Source organism: Saccoglossus kowalevskii, chromosome 19 (genome assembly GCF_978046115.1).
Source record: "Saccoglossus kowalevskii chromosome 19, keSacKowa6.1, whole genome shotgun sequence".
NCBI classification, from domain to species: Eukaryota; Metazoa; Hemichordata; class Enteropneusta; family Harrimaniidae; genus Saccoglossus; species Saccoglossus kowalevskii.
This window is the reverse complement of record NC_140659.1, coordinates 8353406-8369266: the sequence shown is the minus strand read 5'-3', so window position 1 is coordinate 8369266 and position 15861 is coordinate 8353406. Positions and strand designations below refer to the sequence as shown.

Genomic DNA, 15861 nt, shown 5'->3' with positions numbered 1-15861 from the left:
CTGGGTGAGTATTCAATAGGAAGGCCAAAGCCCTGAGATTCAGTCACTTGCGGATCCAACTGCGAGGTAAACTTTGTTAAGGTCCAATGAATATTGTGTTCAACCGGGCCTGCCAGTGAGTGGTTAACGCGGTTTGATGGTCACACAGCTCAGTCACGTCGCAGAATGTTGCCTTTGTATTATGGATAGATTGATAAATAAATTATTAAATAATTGAATTAGATATTGAAGTTTTCTTGGTGTACAATTATTGCTTGCCCAATAAAAAGAGACAACAGTGACACACAGTGTCCCAAACAACCGTCTGAAATTGATTCATTGGTTCAATACTTTAGTTATGGACTCTTAAGGTCACGTGCTTGCTATTTGAACAAATCACTTAGTTCAAACAATGTACTTAAAATCAAAGAATACATATTCCGTGCTCTCGACGACATTGCGTGAAATCGGAAAACTAGACTTTTGTCCATGCACAACAAAATGATTTCTATACTTCTGCATGTCACTTTGCCCAAAGCAGCGGCTAGTTTGTGAAAACTTGGGTAAACTTTGAACTTGAGGGACGGAAGACTGTAGTCAATGCTCGAGATATTTGATTGAATGTTTGACTCATGTAATTTTTCAGAAATGTCCATTGTTTTTACCAACTTTCCTGGAGGTGGAGTCGCCAGCCTCGTTCAAGGACAATACAGACAATGGTGCTGTTAATCACACAATTTATGTTTGAATAATTGCACACAGTTTTCACCTTGCGACATTCAATTCCTTCAAAACCAATATGTCATATTCTCTTGAAACAAAAGAGAATATGACATATTGGTTTTGAATGACAATTTCTAGTTGCGATTAACGTACGAACAAGCGAACAAACAAACCAACAAATGCAAATATGCGTGCACTTTGAACTTATTATGCTAATTACGCACATGCGCGTTATCGTAGTTGATTATATTAATATCATTTGTGTACGACCAGCAAATATTCAGGAAAAGTTATAATATAGTGTGTATGAAATAATACAAATATATTCTTTGTATTTAAACTCGATAACCAGATAATACAGCTATTTTTACAAAGTCAAGTTTCTTTTCAGAAAGAATGTTTCAGATATTGCTCGGTATCTCATAGCAACAAGCATACTGTGATTATTTACATGCACGGTGACAGAAACATCACTTGGGATCAACGCCACTACCCCAAACATAACCTAGTTTGTCTTTGCGGAGTCATTGCCACACCCGACAGTGGGTGTGGTGTGGCCTGTCTATTGGCCATCGTTCGTAATCGTATGTACGATTTCAGATCGAATTGAGATTGAAATGACTCTTACCATTGTTCGCGGCATACGTCATACCTGGTATCTTTCATTACGCAACTTAGGCAAGTACTGACACGTCATCACCGATTAGAGGATAATTAGGATTTATGTGCTATTTATTGCATTTTGCATGAAAGACGTGTCGGCGGCTACTAACAATTCAATTTGTCGCGCTAGTTTACGTGTGAACCAAGTCAGTTTTTCAGTCGCCATGTGACCGATGGGAACATTTAATTTCCGGCGTGCCTTCGCCTGGGGAGGGGGGGGGGGGTAACCTTGACATCAATTCTCGGGTCTGAGCTTTGAACAATTTCCACTGTCTCGGGAGTATTTTTTCCGCCTAACCTGTTAGCCTCGTTCGAAGACTCAGTAGGGGCGAATTACGTAACGAGAGACTGTCCTTCGCATTTTCACATATTTATTAACATTATTAAGCTAAATTGAATTGGATTGTCGGAATGACAGTATTGTTCAATCAAAGTTAGTTTGATATGATGTCCATTTTTACCGAGTGTATGCAATTTATGTCAGCGCCTGTCACATACCACTTTCATCTTAGAAGCTGGGTTTGCAACATTTTGGTTTATACGGACACGCCGACGTTCATTCGCCGTTTATACCGGGATCGACATTTCCGCTCAAAGCTGTCTATTCCCGGGCGAGATAAATATTTTACTTCGTCTATTATTGTTGTTAGGATACCGATTAATTTGTGCATTTAATTTATAATTATACATTAAGAATCATGGACACACATATTACATCTGAGCGGCGCATAATAACGATGCACGATCACTCATTTACACTTCTGTCCTTGAATTTTCAGACGCCGACAAGCCAGACCAATTGCTTATTTTAAAATACATATTTAATCGTTTATCGGCATTAGCGTTTCGCGCAGTTGGGAAAAGTAGCTACTTAACAGAATGTCAACATAGGAAACGAGGTTTGCCGTCAGTCACAACAGCGAACGAATACAATCTCCAATGCACGTCATTGATGACTGCCTTTGCAAAGCCATTGCAATTTTTGATAGCAGCCGTGCTCAGTTAATCGAAGTTGCCTTGAACTGGTATAAAAGGGTCAGCCAGTCTGTGATATTCAGAAAGGACTGGCCCCATTTAGACGTGCGTTGATAGTTATAACGGAGGCGGGTGCCTCCCGCGCTGACGATACCAATTAGGAAACCAAAACGTCAACATTTAATAGCCAGTTATCAGTATGGAGTCCGTCAGTTGGTAATGATAATTATATTTTATGTATTTTAACGAACAACAGTTTGCTTCAGTGTTATATTAGAAGTTAATAGTGGCATATCGAATGCTTCCATGTACTAGTCGTAGATGTGTATTAAAATTGAAGGTGTGTGTGTGAGTGAGATATTATTCTTTATGGACTGGATACGGCTTTTGCGGCCCGAGGTCGTGCGGCGGAAGCGCCCGAGCTTGCGAGGGCGCGTAAGCCGTACGATCGAGGGCAGCAAAAGCCGTATCCAGTCCATAAAGGTTTTATCATATACCTTATATGAAAAAAAAGTCTTTAGTTATGTTATTTTTCGCTCGTCTGGCCCAAAAGAAAACCTATTCTATTTCATCCGGGTTTCGATACGGGCCTTTTTACTGGTGCGGATTTATACAATGGATTCTAAATGACGCAAACGCGTCAACATCTCGCACACAATAGACCGGTACCGCATGACAGGGATCTATAGACAAACGGATGTCACCAAATATATCCACACATTACGTTTTAATGAGACAGCAAATGAACATAAATTTATAACAATATTTTAACGGTAATAAATACGAACTCATTATAAACTTTTTTTCTTAAGAATGGACACTACAGTCCAGCTAAGTTGGTCATTTACTGACCGTCCGACAACGGACGATTTCTTGGAGCTGATGTTGTTGTAGCCACAGGTAAAGACGGGTAAAAACACGCTAATTTCACAGTTGTTAAAAACCTTAGTCGGTGAACGAGAAACAATTGCTTGACAAGAAGCAGTTTGGTTTACAGTTCCAGATTCTGGCGCAACCAAGAATATCTGAAATGCGCCGACGATCTTCCGTTGAGATGGCATCGGTGTCGCTGGGTGTATACCGCAACACCGATGCCAGCTGAATGTGAGTATCGTAGTGCTGTAAATTTATATTTATGATTGGTTGTGGTGGAATGCCGGCTTTCGTCAGGTTAATAATGAGTCCAACCCGTGTTTTCGGTATATTTTCCATTCACAGAATAATATCGTCAGCCATTATCGAAGCGCAGACGCAAATTACGCGCGTTGTTTATAAACAGAAAGTAGTTCCGGGAAATAGACGCGTTTACCAAATATGGTAAACGGGGCCCGGGCGTGATATGGAAAATTATTGCACGGCTCGCGCATCGGGATTCCCATAGCGTTACGAGGCCGGGCAATACGAGGTATATGATAAAATGAGAAACGAATTGGCATGTTTTTTTTATCACACTCGTGAGACTTGGTAAAGCTACTGCAATTGAATCAAACTAAGTTTAAGCACGGGAACGTCAGGCATGAATACGTTTTTATCAATTGCATAGAAACTGAATCAATACACGTTATGGTGCCAAATTATCCAATTCAAACAAAACGAAAGTCCTATTTCTATCGGACATTTGTTTTGTTTACGCCGGACTAGAATTCTTGTTCATTTCCCGTCGCTGTAAGCGTGATATTTTGAAACACCTGAGACGAATGTTCACCGGTAAGCTTTGGATGAATTCACTCTCAGACTAGTAAATTGATCCAATATAAGGAGCAATTCAGGATACAGTTAAGTATCCAGTACGAATATTGATTGCACCATGACTTTTTTTATAGCATTTAGTTTTCCTGGCTAATCTCTGAACGTTTCAACTCTTGGCATAAAATTGGGACCAAAGTTGACATTTATTCGTCATAGTTTTAGTTACACCATTTGCATATTTGCAGTTATTTAAATAATAACAGCAACATTTACATTCGCTTATATATGTATAACACGATCTATCTTTAGAATTGCATGTAAAAAAATAACGTTTTACCATTTCTTCTGTTTTCATTGATAATTAGTTTCCATTCGTCGATACAATGAATTAGTACCATACATTCACGTGGTATGCTAATTACACTGTCATATGCCACACAAACATGTATGGACTACTCTGATTTCATTTTTTGTAAATACGCAGTTTTTTTTTTTTTTTTACTGAATACCAACATATTTTTGATAGACTATTACTCAAATAATCAATATATATCAAATATTTAGACCTATTGGTATGCAAACTTGTCTACGTCGTTGTCCTAATTAAATCACTTCGTCTTTAAATAAAATAATCCGTGAAATAACCCATCAGATAATTTTAAGTCAGTAAACAATTCCCTGTGGGATCTTTATGAAAGCATAATTATTCAGGGCACCATGGATCTGCCCGTTGGTTAAAAAAACAAAACGTCATAAATAAATTGATATTATAACGTTTCCTATGGTTTATTTTTTGGTATGAAACGTAACACCAATTAGTTTACTTTGTGGTCACGTGACTACATTTATTTGTAATTGCTAATAATTTACGTAATATTTGTTACTAATATATTAGTATTACATATTGTCATCCACAGCGTTTACACGATCTTTAAATGGATTATGGCTTGACCTATTTTTATTTTTTGTTTCCAAAGGTTAATTTTAGCCCCGGGATTATTCATAACGCTTTATATTTGAACAAATTGTGTCTGAAATTTCAGAAAGAAATACCAACGATCGGATGATTGATTCACTATTCATATAGTTTAAGGTTTCACACCATTATTAGTTACAAATCTCCATTTATTTATTTAACTGCCATTCACGTGTTCACACTTAATTTTATCTCCTGTCTCATGTGTAGAACTATTCTCAAGATTTTTCCATTTTTTTCAAATTCAAAGTTTAATTAACTTAAAATACAGTTTCTAATTTTGATTAAAATCGTTCATGGAAACTATGGAAAGGATTAATTTGAAGAAGAGGTGACGATAACGGTCGAACCTGGAATATGCATCAATGGGAGTAGTTCGGTTTATGCAAATCGCTTCATCAAATAACACTTCGTCTCAAGGGTTTATCACAACTTTAAAGTTGCGTTGACCCACTGACCTAAATAAATTAAAACGCGTGCTCCAGACCTAATGACACAAAATTGTAAATTGTTCTTCACAAGTTACAATGAACAGTGTCCTGGCTTCTCTACTACAAAGAATACTATAGTATACTGATAAAAACAATAATATGTTATTTATTTTATTTGCCATGCTGTATATATTATTGATAGCCATACATGGACCCAACTTTATCTTAAAAGATTCATGAATGAATAATGATTGTTGAGATCTGATATAAGTTCATCGCTGTAAATTAGACTGAAGCGCGTGAATCACGTTCGAGTCGGTGATCATGTAAAGCACATGCGCAGTCAGTTCATTGAGAATAGTCTGTGCCATTATCTCACGATACATTTTAAATCGAAGTAAACTTCTTGTTCTTCCAGTGCATTATTATGTGTGTAAAGCTTGCTTAGTGCATGTGTCGGCCCATGTGTTTTGGCCCGTTTTAAGTCCGTGTTTGCCATGGGCTAATAAATCGAGGGGAAATAATGCGCTAAGTATGACTGTAATCCATCAACGTGCCCAGGGGACTCGTATATGCAAACATTTATGTTTACACTATAGAAATTAGGTCGCAGATAACCTGATAACTATCGTCAGCCATGCTAGAGTTTTTTATGTGTTTCTATATATATATATATATATATATATATATATATATATATATATATATATATATATATATATATATACAGATATATACACGATCGATACCCTCCAATACTCCACATAGTCTCGACATGTACCAGTCATAACGTTTGTTAATTGATCAATAAATCGAAAGAGAAATGCACAAAATATGGCAGCAATCCATCAACTCGCCCATGGGGATCACATATGCAAACATTTATTTTACATTATAGACGTTATATTAGGTCACTGCCGGTGGGCGTCATACTAGAAGTTTTATATGTGTTGGTCAGGTCATGATATCATTTCTTGCACTTCAATTGGGCCATGTCACATATCGTTTCTTGCACACATATTATATATTTATATTTGATTTATATGCGTGTCTTGTGCACATAAGATAGTGTACAAATAAAGCAGTTACCATTATTGTTTAATTGTGATTTATTGCAACACAATTTAATACTCCTTTAGTGACCTTTAATGCGCATGCTCTGTAAATATAGAGTAGATGTAACGTAGTCAAAGTACGCGTTTAGTTATACACTTCATCTATGAATAATCAAATAAATTCTCCAACAAAATCTTGAAGTACAAGTAATTTAATAATATAATATGAAATTTCGCACCAATTTTTACCTTGCCCGTACCATCAAAGATGGAAGAGAAAGGTATATTAAGGGAAAAATTTTGTCCGGCGTTGTCGTCGTCGTCGTCGTCGTTGTTGTTGTCGTCGTCGTTAATAATTGTTATTGTGTGCATAATAACATTACTAATTCTATTCCAAACTTTATCAAACTTGGTCACCTTATTCATCAGTATAAAGTCTTCCCTGAGTTTGAACAACAGATTTCCCGTATGAAAATATCATGCAAAAATTGAGAAAATCTGATAAAATATTTTGACTATTTCTACTTGACTGATCACTGGTGATACACATCAAAGGTCACTGATCTCAGTGGAAATATGCATTGTTGTATGTGTTCAATGAAGCAAATGATTTATCTTGTAATAATATCCCTGGTAATGTATCTCAGAATCCCATACTGGGTTTCAAAACCAACTCATGGAGAGATTGCACAGTCTGATACACATTTGCAAACCTACCAATAAAATCTTTACAGAAAACAAGATGTCAGAAAATCAATATAAACACTGCTATGAACTGGGTGCCTAACTTTGATCAAGATCTGAAGCTATTAGAAAATCTGTTTAGTTCAAAGTTATCAAATCAAAAACAATACATAAAAAATACATTAAAAGCAAAACATTTCATCCACATTTTAAAAAGAAAATTATTCTAAAATATATGTATTCTGTATTTGACAAACAGTTCATTCGACAAATGAAAACTCACAGGAATATGTTTCAGCTATTAGAACAGAATGATAGAGTTTTTATAATACTAGTTTAAAAACGCACTTCAGAGATTGCAGTGTTTGAAGATGCAGTTTCTCAGGAGGCAACAGTACTGTTGACTTCTCCCTCCACTGGACACCAACTATTTAAGTTGATTTGCATACAAAGCAGAGCTTGCAACATGATAGCTATTCATAAAGGGTGTTTTTTTTACTTTTCATATAATACAGTAGTCACACAATGAGGCAGTTCATATTTGTCTCAGTGAATCATTCATTTTTGACAGACACCTGTAAAAAATACTTGAACTAAAGCCAGCTAAATTTTTCTGTTATCTTGCATGTTTTATGAATCTATTCACATCTAAATGCAGCACTTTTTTGTGCAATGAGACATTTGTTTTTATTCTAAAATATCTCAATTACTTTCAATAAAGCTGGAAATTATGTTCCTTAAAATAATTAAACAAATAAGGCACCAATGTTTTTGTAAGATATTTACATCTTTTAAGGACATTCGGTAGACTGATTCCCCACTGTTGGTTCAACCCCAAAACTTGTTTGTATTCAAAATTAATTATGACAATGCATATTTATATTGAAACAAACTATGATAAAGGGAATTATATTATATAACAAAGGGCAAGGTCACCAGAGTTCAACTATGTTGTTGCCATTACGACCCGGAATGCTCGGGCCAAAACCGAGTCGTTGTAGGTTTCATCCTCTCGGACGTAAACAATAATCATGAACAAAATACTTGTACAACCGCAAGTAAAAGAAACTTAATTTAAATACAATGCAACGACCACGTTAGGCTCGTTCGCAGTTGGTTTATTTTGCTCACGACTTTGCCAGGCTCGTTCGCAATTGGTTAATGTTGCTCACGGCTACGTCAGGCTCTTTCGCAGTTAGTTCATGTTGCACACGACTCTGCCAGGCTCGTTCGCAATTGGTTCGTGTTGCTCACGGTTACCGGTTCATTCATGCGATTTGTAAGGTTTCGGATTTATTTATCTGCCTTGGAGATATATATTTTAATGACGGTTTAGGTGATTGCTAAACAACTCGCTGCGAACAAGACTGACTAAAATAGCAGATTTTACGACGTACTCAACTAAAAATAACACGTGATATTGAAACTCGTAAATAAATTCATTCAGTCGTAGAGGATTGACTAACACGCTTATATTGTTACAGTAGATTACAATAGACTTTTTTCAGTACCACGAGATTATACGCATGCGTAATATGCGAGGGTCGAACTCGTGCCGCAAAAATCGAATGATTTGAAATTGAGCTTGAATTTCTTTTTTGTATATCATTCCTACAGTGGGAAACATGGCGTCGCGATTGCTTTCACTTAATTAAATTTCACCGAATGCGTATAGCGTTACGTCTTTGTCGAATCCCACGTTGTGACTACACCTCTCATTTGTTTGTCCTGTTTTACGTTCGATTTCACTCATCACGCGTCTATTTTATTGATGCTATGAAATAATGTACAATTCAGATCTACAGTCAGGTCAAAGCATATATACAAGGCGGAATTGATACGTCAAAAAAAACAAAAACAAAATGTCAACGAACAAGTTGCTTTCTGATTGAACTGATTGGCTAAATCAGGCACACTTATGTTCACGCGACTTCGCATTTACTTCAGAGTTACAAAACCCACTAACACACATTCAAGGAAATCAATATTCCCACTGTCTCATTTAAAATTTACATTTTATTTAAATTACCTTATTCTTTAAAATCTACATATCGATGTCCGTTTTAGCCTCGGATCGATTACATATTTCGATTTGTTGGCATGCTGTAAAGCTTTCAGAGTAATATTTCTCAGATGTTAGCCAAAATAGAAATGCGTTTTAAATCACGTGTTTTAAAGTATATTGGGTTGTGTGCGAACAGACACAGAAGCGTATGTTTCAAATAACAACCCTGACGTTTTAGTCTAAAGGAAACTGACCCATATAAGAAAGGTTGCATGCTGTGCGTCGCGTAAAATAATTTTCCAATTACTATGAGGAGCTATGAGGATATTTGTGTAATATTGAACATGGTAACTTCTCATGATGGTTTGTAGACCTCAGGGGACGTGTCAATTGGATCATATATCATAGAAACTCAGACCGCAACTCGGTGTTATCTGTTATGACAGACGAGCTCGATAAGTATCGTTTACGTCTCTGGAGTCCGGGGGTGATCTGGGTGAATTCAAACAAGTCGACGAACTTTAACTAAAGGAAGCATTCAATACGGTATGATGATAGTGGCAGTGGAAGGTGTTATTTTTAACGATTTCATTTCATGCCTGTATATACGCTTATATTTATTTCCTGCCCAATACGAGAATCGTTACACGGTGGCGTACGTATAAATTCAAACAGGAAGTGTGCTTACGTAACCGGTCACCTCAACAACATAATACGTCAATCCACTTTGTTCTTGTCGAATGCCGTGCTGGTAATTTAACGTTAAATGAAGCCGCGCATTTATTCGTTTTTTTACCTTGCCCGTACCATCAAAGATGGAAGGGAAAGGTATATTAAGGGAAAAATGTTGTCCTGCGTTGTCGTTGTTGTTGTTGTTGTTGTTGTTGTTGTTGTTGTTGTTGTTGTTGTTGTTGTTGTTATTGTTGTCGTCGTCGTTGTCGTCGTCGTCGTCGTCGTTAATAATTGTTATTGTGTGCATAATAACTTTACTAATTCTATTTCAAACTCATCAAACTTGGTCACCTTATTCATCAGTATAAAGTCTTCCCTGAGTTTGAACAACAGATGTCCTGTATGAAAATATCATGCAAAAATTGAGAAAATCTGATAAAATATTTTGACTGTTTCTACTTGACTGATCACTGGTGATACACATCAAAGGTCACTGATCTCAGTGGAAATATGCATTGTTGTATGCGTTCAATGAAGCAAATGATTTATCTTGTAATAATATCCTTGGTAATGTATCTCAGAATCCCATACTGGGTTTCAAAACCAACTCATGGAGAGATTGCACAGTCTGATACACATTTGCAAACCTACCAATAAAATCTTTACAGAAAACAAGATGTCAGAAAATCAATATAAGCACTCCTATGAACTGGGTGCCAAACTTTGATCAAGATCTGAAGCTAATAGAAAATCTGTTTAGTTCAAAGTTATCAAATCAAAAACAATACATAAAAAATGCATAAAAAGCAAAACATTTCATCCACATTTTAAAAAGAAAATTGTTCTAAAATATATGTATTCTGTATTTGACAAACAGTTCATTCGACAAATGAAAACTCACAGGAATATGTTTCAGCTATTAGAACAAAATGATAGAGTTTTTATAATACTGGTTTAAAAACGCACTTCAAAGATTGCAGTGTTTGAAGATGTAGATTTTCAGGAGGCAACAGTATTGTTGACTTCTCCCTCCACTGGACACCAACTAACTATTTAAGTTGATTTGCATACAAAGCAGAGCTTGCAACATGATAGCTATTCATAGAGGGTGTTTTTTTTTACTTTTCATATAATACAGTAGTAGTCACACAATGAGGCAGTTCATATTTGTCTCAGTAAATCATTAATTTTTGACAGATACCTGTACAAAATACTTGGATAAAAGCCAGCTAATATTTTCTGTTATCTTGCATGTTTTATGAATCTATTCACGTCTAAATGCAGCACTTTTTTTGCGATGAGGCATTTGTTTTTATACTAAAATATCTGAATTACTTTGAATAAAGCTGGAAATGATGTCCCTTAAAATAATTAAACAAATGAGGCACCAATGTTTTTGTAAGATATTTACATCTTTAAAGGACATTCGGTAGACTGATTCCCCACTGTTGGTTCAACCCCAAAACTTGTTAGTATTCAAAATTAATTATGACAATGCATATTTATATTGAAACAAAATATGTTAAAGGGAATTATATTATATAACAAAGGGCAAGGTCACCAGAGTTCAACTATGTTTATGCTAATGTCATAACACGTGACGAGCCTTGAAAGCAACGGAATTCTCGTTAGCTACACGATCCGCCGGCATTGCCATAACCACATGAAGCCGCTGTTATTACCTGTCATATCTAAAACTAATTATGAGGCGTCGATTGAGTGAGTATGAATTTCAAAAAAAAAAAAAAATAATAATCAGTTCAGGCACTCGCTCCCCTCCACCTGAGGGCGCTATTCAGCTTTCTATACGTTTCAGGCGTAACACCACGCGGAGATCAGCAAGGCCATGCATGGAGCCAGCTATGTAAGATAATTTTACCGGTTAGCGTTGTATTGAGTTATATTTCACGTGGACATTGTCTACAGCATGTATGTTAATAGCGAGTTTGTCTATTACTGTGCCAGTGTCATAACATTTGCAGAAAGCTATACGCATCTATACATTAATAGCATTTTCAGAAAAAACGTAGGACAAATATATGAAATTCTTCGTGTCAGGAAAACTAGACGTTGACACGAGATTGTTGATTTACGTTCGGTCAACTGTGTACGCGAAACAAAATGGCCGACATTCAGCCCATTCGCAGGGTTCGAAAAATTCATTTTTGAAATATGCCGAACAATGAATAAGTATTGTTTGGCCCATTCGATTCTCTCGGTGCTTTATGTACATTGTGTAATAAAAATTTAATGAACGGCAACTTAAAATTACTCCATTTTCTGTTCTGCGTTCGAATCATAAACACGCCACATTATTGGTTCCAGCGCACCATATCATATTTGTTTCTAATCATATATGTATCATTGACTTCGTGTTTTCGCATGCCTAAGATAGAATCATCATGTTTTCCCAAACGAAAGTCAAATACAAATTTACTCAATCTACGCAGCAGGGAACTTGACCTCAATTGACTTCCAAGGTAAATCATTACTTTATAAAAGTCTCCATATTCAGTCAGGTTTATTCAGCTCTCTTATTTTTTCTAATAAAACTAACAAGACGATTCCGTCACTGTCATCTTTGGTATAAGTAGTTTGATCACTGATGTTACTTATTAATTACCTGACAACACAAATTAATTTCGAATGACAGACAGAATGATGAAATTCTTAAGTGAGTCTTCAATGGGTGAACATTGACAATGTTCACTGTCAGAAGATAGCGTCAGCGTAGTGATCACGGAACCTATACACTGCGAATTTCATTCAAATGTATTGCATTACTATAAATGATTCAGTAGCAATTGGGTTATCTTAGGTACGATAAAACGATATAGGAATCATTTTCAATATACATATCTCGTAGTTTTTTATAGAAAGATAGCATGATGATTCATACAAAGCAAGATTCATAGGATCTCAAATTGCTTAGCAACGAAATGGTGAATATGGTTGGTTTTAATTTACCTGTTTAAGAAATTTTCTTTATTCTCTCGAACACTTTTTCCGAGCTTATTTTATCTTTATCGCATAATTCGTCCAACACGATGATAGACTTCACTAATTCAAATATGCTATATACTAGTATCACAACAATTCGATCATGTTGTACTTAAAATTGTTCACTCAAGCGAAGTACAGGCAAAATACAAAAAAATGTGTTTCCATGGACACGAACAGATCTTTGGCGTCATCTATTATGTACACATATATTACGAATCTGTGCATTTCACGGAAAATTTGTATTAACGGAAGTAATTAGTGCATTTGTTAGAACCGACAGTTTTCAAATAGGACCATTACGTTTTCCTCTGAGTGTTGTAACCATGACGTACAATTATATGCATTGCCGACTCGCCAATTCTAGTTGAATCATTTAGAGGGCTGTACGTACTTTGTTACTGGCAGTATTAATATTGATCGCATAATTCAAGTATTCTAATATTAAAGTTACCACGGTGAAAATCCCCCAGCTGTTACAATAACGCACATAGAGTTTGAATAACTTTGCACAAAGAATTTAAAAATAATTTTTTTTTTTCGAACCTCCATTACTCTTGTTACAGTTCAAGCCCATTTACGCCGTCATTACGTGTTTACACCTGTTTTTCTCTTACACCGGTGTAAAATGATACAAAAAACATATTTAAACACGCCTGTAATCTCGACATTTGATCTGGGATCGGACTTTATATCCCAGAAGAGGCCCATGAAGGGGATTATACTTATAATTTGTATAATGTCCGAGTCGAGAGTTGTTAACCCAGAAGTTTAACACCAAATAATGATCGCTGATAACATTCTAGTGGGAGTTATTCAAACTCCCTATATATATATATATATATATATATATATATATAACACGTGACTACAACACAGAGCATGGAGATCTATCCCATCCACAGAAGATGCTAAACTTGCATCTCTGTTCAACCATTTGTTTCATCGGAACGTAAATCAAAAAAAGTTCCCTTTCATGTACTTTGAAATTCACAATGTTTTTGTCACACTTTTTAATTAAACTAAATTTATTACGCTAATTAACTATGAAAATGTATCATGTAATTAAATTTGAAAATAATGAAAGCCATGTACATGGCGTATACCAAGCCTCGACATGCACGACGACTGATGTGTTGACTAGTATGATGTGTTTCTCGCATCTTTCATCCTTGGTTCAATAAGTCTCTCTCTATACAGATGAAATTTTCAGACGAAGCCAAAAACAACTCGAGCCTTTATTGTTCTTGTTTGGCTCACAATCCCTCGTTAGTGTCAGTATACTAAATGAGCGTGTATTCACGTATTCCAACTGTGTAGTAATAACACGCTTCTTAGAATGGCAATGAACTCGTGCGCACTTAGCTAACCCAAACCAAGCTACATGGCTATTAACCGTCAAAATCGATCGAAACCACATGATTAACATGACCACCGAAATACACATTTCTGTATACGCATGCGCTGAAAAGAAGGCTGTTGAAAATCATGATCTTTAAAAACTACTTAAAAACAATTTAACAGAAGTCGAGATACGCCATAGACCATCATATGATCTATGAGTTACGGGTGGTTTAGATTGAAACTACCAGTTACTGTGAAATACAGATAATTCGTGTTAACAACCACGATATTCCCGGTACATGCCCTAGAATCATGTTGGCGAGTAGTTCGAGTTAAAAATCGTATTTACGCGTGATTCAATTCACGTTACGAGATGCAGGTAGTTAGAGTTCAAACCCACAAGTTCGATACGGCAAGTTCGAATTAAAAACGACGAGTTACTGGTACTGCGAGTTAAAAACTAGGGCTTACAAGGAGGTCGAGTTACGCTGCGAGTTACGGGCAGCTTGAGTTGAAAACTATGAGCTAGCTACGGGTAGTCTGCGAGTTACAAGTAATTCTAGTTACGCTGGGATCTGACGGGTAGTTCGGTTAATAAAACTGAACGTTACTTAACGACCCCGGCAGTCTCTTTCTCACTTGTAATCCCAATAAGGAGTACTTCCTTATTATTATTATTATATCTATATATATGGTTATTATCTCGCGTGTAGCAGAATGTACATACTCATTTTGGAGTTACCTGGTTTCACTACTCGGCTCTTTACCTCGATCTACATATATTTGATGTCACTGATTTGACCATGTAACATGTTTGTTCTCGAGTAGCTTCATTTGATATACAACTCACTGAAAACACTATAACAGCTGCGCATGCTTCTCCACTCCGACCTCCATGACAAGTGATCTTTTTTTTAAAGTTCTAGCTCCCGCAGTGTATTTAAAACCTTTGCTCGACTACACATTAAATATTCAATAACGAATCGTGAATTTAAAAAAACAACAACAAGTGTTTTTTATATGAAAAAATGTGAAAACGTATATATTTAGCAATAGAGTGAACAGCTGCAGCTTGAGGCGTTTATTGATTACATATTATCTTCGACGAGAATGTCGTGACGATGGACTTTCGGTATTTTCAACTGCCTTTAGGGATTGAGAAGGTAAAACGCATGCGCAGTAACAGTGTTTCCGCTCCCGGTTCGCAATGTACTCTGATTTACGAGTACAGCCACAGACTATAGAAAACTACATATAATGTTAAGTGTCATGCACTGAAAACACTGCATTCACACATGTTGACAACGAATAGCCATGACTTCCACAGTTACCTTCTGCTTGCCATGATACATCATATATTTGCTCGACGAACCAAGAATATTGTTACAATGATTAATCGCAATGGATCAGTTACTTTTTCTACTCACTGCTCATCAAATACACATTTTTCTTACATTTAGAGATGCTGTGTTCGAAATACACTTCCGGTTATAATGATATATTAGTGGTTCACAGCAATTTGTGATGTACACCATTCAAATAAGTCACGCCCTCTAGCGACATAAATGGGTGGAAGTAAAGTGGTTTAAATTATTTGTTCTGCAGTTGGTCGTCAATAAAATTAATATATTTGAGACATTAACTCTATTTTAAATGACAAAAGAC

General features: G+C 36.1%; 1 protein-coding gene across 1 annotated transcript in view; it reads left to right on the top strand.

Annotated features, from left to right (window-relative positions):
- The window catches only part of LOC100376552 (solute carrier family 4 member 11-like), a 47704-nt gene that overhangs the window by 10531 nt on the left and 21312 nt on the right, over nt 1-15861 (top strand). The gene's annotated exons all lie outside the window — the stretch shown is intronic.